The 10,069-nt window shown below is 38.7% G+C and overlaps 1 non-coding gene across 1 annotated transcript; it reads left to right on the top strand.

Moving 5' to 3' along the window:
- The first annotated feature begins 8,498 nt into the window (after positions 1-8,498).
- LOC128291087 (small nucleolar RNA R71) lies at positions 8,499-8,605 on the top strand. The gene has a single exon (XR_008280863.1). It is a non-coding gene; the product is annotated as a small nucleolar RNA R71 (small nucleolar RNA).
- The last annotated feature ends 1,464 nt before the right edge of the window (positions 8,606-10,069 follow it).

Raw genomic sequence — 10,069 nt, 5'->3', positions numbered from 1 at the left:
TCCGAGATGGATCAATCGACTTCCTTGGAGTAATTCCTTACCCCCCTCTTCTCCATCTCCCTTTTTCTCCTCTTCTAGGGTGTATTTATAGGCTTTGGAATGCCTAGAAGCCCTCAAAAGTGACCTTTTCCGAATTGAACTTAACTTGGGCTCGGCAGGGACACGCCCGTGTGACACACCTATGTGTGATTACTTCAGGCCGTGTTCGAGCCTGTTAGAATGGCATGGGCGTGTGCTATACCCGTGTGAGTCGTGCTCCAATTTTTCCAAATTGACACGGCCGTGTGGTCTGCCCGTGTAAGGAGGTCCAAGCCGTGTTGATTTCGTACTTTGGTCCATTTTCTCTATTTTTGGCCCGTTTCTCGTTCCTTTCGCTCTCCTATGCTCTCCTAAGTATAAAACATGAAATTAAAGCATTAGGAGAATTAAATTCACCAACTCTAATGATAAATCATCCATAAAATGCATTAAACATGGGGTAAAAATATGTATAATTTACGGTTTATGAAATTACCCCACACTTAAACATTTTCTTATCCTCAAGCAAAATTCTCAACTCATAATCAAAATAAATTCTTCTCAACTTATATTTTCTATTGATAATATCTCACATTAATCCATAAGTAATCATACATTGAGAATTCAACTAAAAGAACATAAAAGTTTCAAACATTCCAAGTTGAGAATTTAGTCATGCAAACTTAGGTGCTTCCCTTCGTCTAAGTAATTACCTTTGATTCAGAATATCACAGAGTTTCACATCCTCACTATAGATTCACTCAAATCACTCGAGGTGTTTAAGGACAATAAATGAAGCACTCAATAGTTAATAATGAAAAGTCATCACCATAGCTTGCATAAAAATCAAATCTCTACCACTATAATTTAAGATGATACATCAATCAAAAGGTCTTTAGAGGGTTGTAACGAGGCCTGTGATCGCGTGATTCGTAACAAGTAATAAATATTTATAATGAAGATCAAACCTAGACTAACTATTATTACGACGAAAAGGCAAGCGCACCTATCGAACAATAGTATAGTAATGGCAAAACCAGGATATCGTACCTAAGGGAACCAAAAGTACTAGTAATAACTATCTTTTTATTATCTAGCCTAAGAATAAAAGGGTTTGTTTATTAAACTAATTAACTAAACTAGGAACACACAGAGAAAAGAATTGGGGAATTGCTTTTGGGAAAATCGATTGACTTGAGACAATACCTGAGGAAAAATCCACCTAGACTTTACTTGTCATTCTGGCTTCGAACCGGACGATGTATTCATTCAACTTGTTCCGTAGAGATCCCTAAGTTATGTTATTATCCCTATTCAAGACTAATAACATCTAATCCATAAATTGAATAACCGAGACTTTTCTTTAATTAACATTCTAGGGTTGCATTAACTCGATCTATGGATCCCCTTATTAGGTTTCATCCTAATCCGGCAAAATATTGTCACCCTATTTCTAGGCGCGCAATCAACTCCACTTAATTATGAAAAAAGTACTCTTAGACAGGGTCTATTCCTCCTCTAAATAAGAGCATGTCTTAAATCAGTATCCTGGGATATCAAAACAAGAATTAAGTACACATAATTAAGAACAAGTTAAATATTTATCATACGATTCAGAAAATAATAACCAGATTCGTCTTAGGTTTCATTCCTCTTAGGTATTTAGGGGATTTAGTTCATAACTAAATAAGAAAACATCTCAGAAGAAAAAAGAATACAAAACATAAAGAAAACCCAAAACTCCTGAAGGGAAATTGAGAAGAGATCTTCAATCTTGATGATGAATCCGGCTTCTAAGATGGGTCAATCGGCTTCCTTGGGGTAATTCTTGGCGTGTGGTTCTATATTCTAGAAAAGTTCTGGAAGAGGCCCCTTTTCTAGGTCATACTTAAGGTAATTATATAGGCTTTGGATTGGCTTTCTTCCTCCCTAAGTACCATTTTCTGTGTAAAATACAACTCTTTGAAAAAGGGACACGCCCGTGTGCCACGACCGTGTGACGTGTTTGCCAGGCCGTGTTCGATCCGTTAAATTGCATACGGTCGTGTGGGTTAATGGCCAAGCCGTGTGAATCATGAAAGCCTTGGTCGACACCCTCGAAAGACACGAGCGTGTGAGCAGCCCGTGTGGCAAAGCTTAGGCCGTGTGAACTTCTTGATTTGGTTTGTTTTGTCCCTTTTTAGCTTGTTTTTGGCTCCTTTTGACTCTTGGTGCTGTCCTGAGTACAAAACACGAAATAACTGGATTAAGAGCACCAAAATCCACAAATCTAGTAGTAAACATCCATAAATATGCTAAGTATTTGGGGTAAAACTATGTATAATTTGGCGTTTATCAAATACCCCCACACTTAAGCATTTGCTTGTCTTCAAGAAAAATTCTCATTTACTACTAGAATTCATTCCTTTCAATCATATAAGCATTACTGATAATGTTACAAATTATTCCACGAAAAATCATACAGCAAGAATTCAACTATAGGGGCTTTAAAAACCTCAAACAATCTAAATCGAATACTTTGATAACAAAATTATAGGTAATCTCATTCCTTCCAGTAATTAACTTTAGTCCTAAATATACAAGAGATGACATCCTCACTAAAGATTCACTCAAATCACTCAAAGTTTTTAAGGTTCAAGATTAAGCACTCGATTGTCTAACATGAAAAGTTATTACCATAGGCTTGCATGAAAATCAAATCACCACCACTTGTAAATGATATGATACACTAATCAAAAGGTCTTTGCATGGTTGTAACGGGGTTTAGGTTACAGGTATGGATACAAGCTGAAGAGACAAAGGTTAGAATCGAGATAATTTCAATATATTACCCCACTATCAAAAACTTAATTACTGAACCACAAACAAATATCTAGAATAATGTTACATGAGTTCATGACAACTTTAGCTTGCTGAGAATTACAATAATAATACTGAGTTTTTTTTTAAGAACAAATCAAGTCAATACAATATAGAAATCATACTTCATGATTCAGTAACAAAAAATGGTGAACATAGTGAGGTAACAGTATTAAATTTAATCTCGATAAAAAAAAGTAAATTAAGTAAGAGGATTTCAACAATAATAGGTTAATGGGTTAATGACGAAGGTTAATCAATAAAAAAGGTTAGTAGGCTCAAAGGGGGTTCACTAAGGGTTTAATTATGTAGGAAGGCTTTTTATGGAGTAAATGGGTTGAATCCTAAGTGCCTTTATCATCTCAGTGTATCAAATCATACATGTGATCTCAACATGTATAATCGAAGCAAGTTCTAGAATAACAGTTTAATGTTAACACACTCAAACCACAAAAGAAGTGAGCAAGAAAGAAAGCTATATGCTCAAAAGGCTCAAAAATCTCACCAAAAATTTGGGTTTTTGATGTCATTCCTGTATACTTAAGATTTCAAGATAATACCTCAATTTAGGAAAATAGTCTAAAAATTTTAGTTCTCAAAATATCAACTTATCATGCTCGATTCTCTAATGTCCTATAATTAAAAAATCATGCTTAATTCCCATGGTCTAATTCATGACATATCAACAATAATTATAGATCAATTAGAATTCATTCGATCAAGATTATGAGAAAATCACTTAAGCACCAGACCAAATTCAGGGATTTGAGAATAATGCAAAAAGTTAGGTTTAATGTTCACCCCCGCTCACACTTAAGATGTACATTGCCCTCAATGTACGAAAATAGATTATTCAAAATAAAGAAAATCATAAGAGGAAAGGAGGTGAAACTCCTTGTTATATGGATGCGGAGCTTGATTTTGAGGCTGGAGTGTTTGAGGAAAGTAGTAGCTGCCATTGTTCTTGGCTAGATGAAGAAATTGGGTCATTGAACATGGCACTCGTGAGGTATTGTTTCCCATCTGTTTCCTCATTCCTTAAAATATTCCTAGCAGCTTTGCATGAAAGTCTGTAGAATCATGAAGAGCTTATTAAGAGTTGGTGTGGAAGAGAGCGTAGTGGGATTACTTGTGAGAAATACCAGAAAATGAAAAGAAAAAAAATAAAATTTACTAATATAGATATGTCTTGCAAAATAAAATAATAATTTTGAAATGAAAAGAAAAAGAAAAAAATAAAATAAAAAAAATAAAAAAATAAGACTAAAAAGATAGGAGGATTCAATGATCCTCATCAGTGGGGCCCTCAGGTGGTAGCATTGGGTTGGCGATGTGAAAGTGCTACCACAGTTGCTGCATCATGGCCTGCATATCGTCCAGCTGTCGGTCCCGTCGCCAATCTCGCTCGTGAATTATCTCAAACTGTGTAGTGCGAAGTGGGCGAGTCGGTCAGAAAGTTGTGCCAATGAAGCAGCCGCATGAACTGGTCGTTCCCTAGGTGGCACAGTGGAAGGCTCCTCATGTTGTGGGGGAACATCATCAGGAATGTCCTCAAGATCCTCCTCGTCAATGGTATGAGAGAGACGGTACTGAGGTGGATCGGTGCCACGCCGGTGCTCGATCATCCTCATGTGTAACATAGTCGTGATGCCTTGTGGGGACATCTGACCTATCAGTGTAAGCGCTGATGACTGGGCCACGATGTTGAGGAGGCCGAAGTGTCTGGCAAGGCGCATCACGTAAGGGCCGATGGAGCTCACTCCCTTCCTATGCGCTCGGTCTGATGGTGAATGGTGAAAGTAATGAAGTATGCCAAGTCAATCACATGTGCATTCGCCATGCACCGTAAATAGTAGGCGTCGTGGGTGTTCATGACGCCAATGCTCTCTCTCCTTCTGGTCAATGTGTGTGCCAATATGGCATGGAGATAGCGTAGGGAAGGAGCGAGAGCTGAGGCTTTCGAGCGGTTGGGGTCATATGTAGAAGAGAGTGGTGCCAAAGCTTCCAGCACAAGGAGGGAGAAATGTGGATATTTCGTGGTAGTGCATTCATATCTTCCTCCTCCATAAACTCATCGGTGTAGAGTCCCAGAGCGACTCCAAACTCTGGGACACTCATTGCACGAACTAGATCGCCTAATCGGAAGTGAATGGTGTCTGGGTCGTCATTGTTTGTCATCACCACCTGTAAATAAAAATTATAGCATAATTCTAAAGTTAGCTCTAAATAAGTGGGCTCGGTAATAGCGAAGAACCATTCCCATGGGTCTGTGGACAAGAGGGCGCGGATGGCATCAGCTAGCTGAACTTGTTCGACTGCAGCCCAGTCAATGCAGCGACCTATAGTGAGGGGTCGTGCGCGTAGTATCTGAAATAGCTCCTCCTGTAAAGCTTGCGGAAATTCAAGGAACGAGTGCCGAACTTCGACTGTAGCACGTACCGAGGAAGAACTCGATCTCCTACATCTCTTTGAGGATGGGACCGCGGCTTTCTTGCCTCTCGATGACGATATAATGTTCTTGAAAATACATGAGCATTGATAGAATCCAACATACATCAGTAGTTAAGCAAGAGGCCTAAAACTACTATATGCTATTCAGTAGCTTAAACAATTCAAATATAGAAATTCTAAAGCAAATTCCTAACTTGTCTAAAACATATTTGTAATAGTAACAATATCTATGTAAAGCATGTAGAATACTAATGTAGCAACACAAATTAGAAAAATAAGGTTGAGAAAGTGAACCAATGGCTACTGTAGGGCGGTGCACGAGTATGTTGGCGGCGAGCACGGGCGTGTGACGCGGGGATATAGCCGTGTGGAGGAAAAATGGAGGGTATAGAGAGGGGAAAGTGGGGATTAATGCAAGGGGAGTAGTTTTGAGGGTGGTTTGAGGGTTGGGGAAGTGAGAATCTAAGGAATGGTGGCCGGAATAGGGATTAAGGAATGGGGAAGGGTAGATTTCGGCTAGGGTTTTGAAAAAGTGAAGAAGATGAACAGTGGCTTGCTTATATAGGGGAGGTTCACACGGCCTAGGGCCATGCCCGTGTACTTTGAGGGTGAGCCCATGTTTTTCGAATTTCATAATTTAAGTCTTGCCCAGCTACTATCCTAAGCCCGTGTGTCTTGGGCGTGTGTCGAACACGGCCATGTCGTACGACCGTGTCTAGCTTTGTTCGCTTCTCCCACGCCCGTGTGTTATGGTAGCATGCCCGTGTATTATTGTACACGGCTGAACGGCACGGGCATGTCTCACGCCCGTGTCGAAGAGACAAAATCGAGCCTTGTCCCTGGCACGCCTGTGGTTTTCCATTCCCACCGTGGTCTCCTATCAAGTTCACCCACGGCCATGTCGCACGGTCGTAGGGATTTATCGCACCCTGTGTTTTGGGGAAATCATCTCCCACTTCAAAATGGCCGTACCACACGACCGTGTCTCTTCCCCTGTTTGGCCACGGCTTTAGGCACGCCCGTGTGCCTGGTCGTGTGTGCTGAAAAACTTTTGCAATTCAAAGATTAAGTTAATGATTCAAAGTGTTAGAAATTAAAAATAAAGAAATCAAAATATGTTAGTGCTCGGGTAGCCTCCCGAGAAGCGCTTATTTATAGTCTAAGCTCGACTTACCTCTCTGTTGAATGATCATGGTGGTTTGAGGAGTTCATACTCTTCATTCCTACTATTAGCCTTGACAAAATAAGGTTTGAGATGAGTATTGTTTACCTTAAAAGTGCCGAACTTGGAATGACTTACCTCAACCGTACCGAAGGGGAAAATATTAAGTATCGTAAGAGGGATTTCCTCATTTGGTGTGGTAGTGACAATGTGGGGATCTGCGGCATCTAGTAAGACTTTATCGCCAACGTTAAGTTGATTAGGAGAGGTATCGGGCTTGTTTTGGGGTAGTTTCAATTTATCATGTGTTCCCGATTTGTGTGCTCGCCATTCATCTAACTCCTCTATTTGAAGCCTTCGTTCCTCATGAGTGCCTTTGTTCGCTACTCGATAATAGTGCACTGTTTCCGTTGTCTTGTTTCGAGGAGGTTCCTGCAAGGACGATTGAATATTAGTTTTATCATCAACAAGTTTCATAATGTTATCTTGAGTCTTAGAAGTTTTGACTGAATCGCGTGCTTGCAGTGTTACTGCATCCTCTCCTGCACGAAGTGTTAGCTCTCCTATGCCTACATTAATAATGGTTCTGGCAGTTGCTAAAAAGGGTCGTCCTAAAATTAAAGGTACCTCGTTATCCTCATCCATATCTTAGACGACAAAGTCTACTGGGTAAATAAATTTATCAATTTTAACGAGAACATCTTCAATAATACCTTTAGGAAATCTAATTGTTTTGTCAGCCAATTGTATGCTCATCCTAGTCTGTTTGGGTTTACCGAGACCTAGTCATTTAAACATTTTATACAGCATAACATTTATACTTGCCCCTAGATTAGCTAAAGCATTATTCACAGATAAACTACCAATTAAGCAAGGAATTGTAAAACTCCCTGGATCTTTCAATTTGTTAGGTAGCTTATTCTTTAGAATAGCTGAGCAGACAACATTGAGTTCCACATGCGATGTAGCGTCTAGTTTTCTTTTATTGCTCAGAAGTTCCTTTAAGAATTTTGCTGAGTTGGGCATCTACGAGAGAACTTCAATAAAGGGTAAGTTAATATGTAATTTCTTTAAGAGTTTGACAAACTTACTGCATTGTTCTTCTGTTCTGTCTTTCGTCATCACTTTAGGATATGGCACACGAGGTTCATGATTCGTACTTACCTGTTTAGGATCATTATCGTTTACCTCTTCTCAAACTTTGTTCATTGCATTGTCTTGTTGTAATTCTAGCTCTGGTTCAATGAATCCTTCCTTATTTTGAGTACTAATTGCATTGAGGTGTTCCCTCGGATTAGGTTCAGTATTACTTGGTAAGCTACCTTGTGGTCGTTCAGAGATTAGTTTGGATAGTTGGCCTATCTGAGTTTCGAGTCCTTGGATCAATGCTTGTTGATTCTTAAGTGCTGTCTCGGTATTTTGGAAATGGGTTTCTGACACCGAGATGAATTTAGAAAGCATCTCTTCAAGGTTTGGTTTCTTCTCTTGTTGATAAGGTGGCTATTGAAAACCCTGAGATTTTTGTGGCTTTTGATTCCCTTGACCACCCCAGGTGAAATTTGGGTGGTTCCTCCAACCTGCATTATAAGTATTACTGTATGGGTTATTTTGAGATCGGAAGTTATTGTTACCCATATAGTTGACTTGTTCTTCTTCAGTTGTAGGATTGAAGGATTGGTATTCTATATGCACACCTACGCCACTTGAGTCACACCTCATTACTGGATGTACCTATGTAGAACCAAGTAAACCGTCAATCTTTTTATTGAGAAGTTCTACCTGATTAGAGAGCATGGTGACTGAATCGATGTTATAAACACCGACTGTTTTTGTTGGCTTTGTCCTCATAACTTGTCACTGATAGTTATTCAGAGACATCTCCTCTATAAATTCATAAGCATCTTCCGATGTTTTATTGTTGATGGTTCCGCCAGCAGCTACGTCAACCATTTGCCGAGTCGAGGGATTCAGACCATTGTGGAATGTTTGTACTTGAAGCCAAAGTGGCAACCCATGGTGAGGGCACCTTTTTAGTAAGTCCTTTTATCTCTCCCATGCATCGTAAAGTGTTTCTAAATCCATCTGCACAAAAAAAGAGATATCATTACGTAATTTAGCTGTTTTAACTGGCAGAAAATATTTTAGTAAAAATTTCTCGGTCATTTGTTCCCAAGTAGTGATAGACCCTCATGGTAACGAGTTCAACCACTGTTTAGCTTTGTTTCTCAGTAAAAAGGGAAACAACCGAAGATGTATGGCATCATCAGAAATGCCATTGATTTTAAATGTATTGAAAAATTCCAGAAAGTTCCCTAAGTGAGCATTGGGATCTTCATCCTGCAAACCATCAAATTGAACAAACTGCTGTATCATCTGAATAGTGTTAGGTTTTAATTCAAAAGTATTTACAACTACAGCAGGTCTAACTATGCTAGATTCAGTTCCTGTTAAAGAAGGTTTAGCATAATCATACATAGTACGTGGAGCAGGATTTTGATTAGCCACAATTACAGGAGGTAGCTGATTGTCTTAGTTTTCAGCCATCTCGTAGGTTGGGGGTTGAGTATCATCTTCTCGCTCGTTCTCCGTGTACCGTAAGCTACACCTTATTTCTCTTTGATTTCTACGGACTGTGCGATTGATTTCTTCGTCAAAAAGTAATGGTCTTGACGGGTTTCTTCTAGTCATAAACTATAAAAACCTACTAAGAGAAAAAATAAGTAAATAAATAAATAATAATAATAATAAACTAAAATTAAATTGCAAGAAAAATAAATGGCTAAAGTAATAAAAATTTAGCGTTTCTACTATTTTGAATCCCCGGCAACGACGCCAAAAACTTGATCGCGTGATTCGTAACAAGTAATAAATATTTATAATGAAGATCAAACCTAGACTAACTATTATCACGACAAAAAGGCAAGTGCACCTATCAAACAATAGTATAGTAATGGCAAGACCGGGATATCGTACCCAAGGGAACCAAAAGTAATAGTAATAACTATCTTTTTATTATCTAGCCTAAGAATAAAAGGGATTGTTTATTAAACTAATTATCTAAACTAAGATCGAACAGGGAAAAGAACTGGGGAATTGCTTTTGAGAAAATCGATTGACTTGAGACAATAACTAAGGAAAAATCTACCTAAACTTTACTTGTCATTCTGGCTCTGAACCGGACGATGTATTCATTCAACTTGTTCCTTAGAGATCCCTAAGTTATGTTATTATCCCTTTTCAAGACTAATAACGTCTAATCCCTCAATTGAATAACCGAGACTTTTCTCTAATTAACATTCTAGGGTTGCATTAACTCGATCTATGGATCCCCTTATTAGGTTTCACCCTAATCCAGCAAAATCTTGTCACCCTATTTCTAGGCATGCAATCAACTCCGCTTAATTTTGACAAAATTACTCTTAGACAGGGTCTATTCCTCCTCTAAATAAGAGCATGTCTTGAATCAGTATCCTGGGATATCAAAATAAGAATTAAGTACACATAATTAAGAACAAGTTAAATATTTATCATACGATTCAGAAAATAATAACAAGATTCGTCTTAGGTTTCATTCCCCTT

This window comes from Gossypium arboreum, chromosome 3 (assembly GCF_025698485.1).
Source record: "Gossypium arboreum isolate Shixiya-1 chromosome 3, ASM2569848v2, whole genome shotgun sequence".
Lineage (NCBI taxonomy): Eukaryota > Viridiplantae > Streptophyta > Magnoliopsida > Malvales > Malvaceae > Gossypium > Gossypium arboreum.
The sequence above is the reverse complement of the archived record's forward strand: the minus strand, read 5'-3'. Positions and strand labels throughout refer to the sequence as shown.